Consider the following 2,273-nt stretch of genomic DNA (forward strand, 5'->3'; position numbering starts at 1 on the left):
AAGGAAGGTATCCAGGGGCGGATGAAGGTCTCTTGCGTGTTCGGTTCGGAGTTATTCAGTTTAGGTTTAACTCAATCTGACTCCATTTTAGTATGACTTCGAATTTAGGTTGAAAGGCACATTGGTTATTTGTCGGTCTCTGATCATTCTTACATTCGATTATTCTAATTAACTCTTTACTTTGTATTTTACTCGTTCACTAGGTATCTATGTCGTTTTTAGGATGCCTCACGCCGGCCGCTATGCGTGGGCTCCGCGATCACAAAACTCGCCATTCTAATCCTTATTCAGAGGTTTGTGGCTAATGTTTAGCCCCCTACAGCTACCCATGTAATATTCCGACATTAATCAGCGGTTCTTCTAGACCCCGACAGCTGATAGCTTCGTACAACTTAATTAATTCTGAAATCATATACATGGTTAACCATATAATATTCTGACATTAATCAGCGGTTCTTCTAGACCAGGGGTGGCGAACGTCGGTCCTGGAGAGCCGCAGCCCTGCAGAGTTTTGCTTCAACCCTAATCAAACACACCTGAACAAGCTAATCAAGGTCTGAATGGTTTCTAGGAAGTTACAGGCAGGTGAGTTTTAATTAGGGTTGGAGCTGAACGCTGCAGGGCTGCGGCTCTCCAGGCCTGGAGTTCGCCACCTCTGTTCTAGACCACCTTTGTCTAGACCCCGACAGCTAATCTAACTTCGTACAACTTAATTAGGGCCCAAGCCAGAAAGGCGCAGGGCCCTATTGATCCCCTAATGATATTGTTTTTCTAAGGATTTTTTATTTATTTATTTTTTCAATCTTCTGGGGCTTTTGGGGGGCCTTAACATATTCAAAAACTCTTGAAAATTTGCACACGCTTTGGAACCTGCGGCCATTAGGACGCCGCAGAGGCTGGGACCCGGGCGTGGTAGAAGAGCTGGACGGCGCCCCGTGTAGCACAGCCGGAAAACTTTATATGAAACTCAGTACACATATAGAACTCATTGAGCCGAACAACTTTTGCACTGCATGTCATAGGCTCCGCCCAACAGGAAGTTGGCTATTCAGGGCTGTGTAAAAAGTACATGCTCTGGAATTTGATATACTTGTCTGAGGATTTCCAACCGATTGCCACCAAACTCGGTGAACATGATCTCAAGACATGGGGGATGCTAAATTGCGAAGAGATTTTTGATATCTCGAACGGTTTGCTCGTGGCGAGGCGATGAATTTATGGCGAGAAATGAGAAACAGGAAGTGTCTTATAACATATACATACATTGTCTGATTTTGATCAAACTTTCGGGGTTTTTTTCGGTGTATGATGCCGATCGCATACATGTGACTATTAGGAGTCAAAGTCATAGCGCCACCAACTGACGAAAGGAAGTGTGTCATTTTCAAAATGCTTTTAATTCATCATCTTCTTTTTACCCGATTTGCTTCAAACTTCTTCAGAATAATGTCAAAACACGGCCGATGTAAAACTGGTGAGGGGATATTGTTATCTGAAATATTGTTGCCTTGGCAACGTGTCAAACTTGAATATTCTTTTCCGGTGACTTTCGTGCAGATAACATGCTTAGAATTTCTTGAAACGCAACACACATATCAGTAATAATTATAGATAGACACTGCGAAAAGCTCATAAAAGGGCGTGGAAGAGGCACTCTATAGCGCCACCTTTTGACAAAACTTGGGTGGTTAGTTTTAGCTACAGTCACCAAACTTGGTACCTATATTGATCTCATCAAGCCGGACAACTTTCTAATTTACAGTCATTAGCTACGACCAACAGGAAGTCAGCTATATTGATTTAAATATGGATTTTTGGAAAAATATAGCTGTGAATTAATGAATACTCCTCAGAGGAAAATTACGCTATACACACCAAACTTTTTCTACATGATACCAAAACATTGAGGAACTTATATTGCGGATGGATTTTGGATAGCTTGAACGGTTTTGCCGTGGTGATTTGTTAAAATAACATGAAAAAATGACAGAGTAATTGTGATGTATTATTAAAATGCAGCTTCCAAACAGTTCAAAACTTTTTACATACATAGAACAAGTCATTCTGAGGAAATAGTCATAGTTTCAAGACTTTTCAACACTCTATGGATAAAAGAAAATTAAAAAACTATAAGACATCTGCTCTCACTCTGCCACTGCCTGTGTGAGAAAGGGAGGAGGTGGGGGCTGGGTGAGTGTCTGTGTGTGTCTGTGTGTGTGTGTTGAGAGTGGGAGTGAGAGAGGGGGAGGGAGAGAGAGAGAGAGAGAGAGAGA

This window comes from Sinocyclocheilus grahami, unplaced genomic scaffold, assembly GCF_001515645.1.
Source record: "Sinocyclocheilus grahami isolate Dianchi unplaced genomic scaffold, SAMN03320097.WGS_v1.1 scaffold1173.1, whole genome shotgun sequence".
NCBI lineage: Eukaryota > Metazoa > Chordata > Actinopteri > Cypriniformes > Cyprinidae > Sinocyclocheilus > Sinocyclocheilus grahami.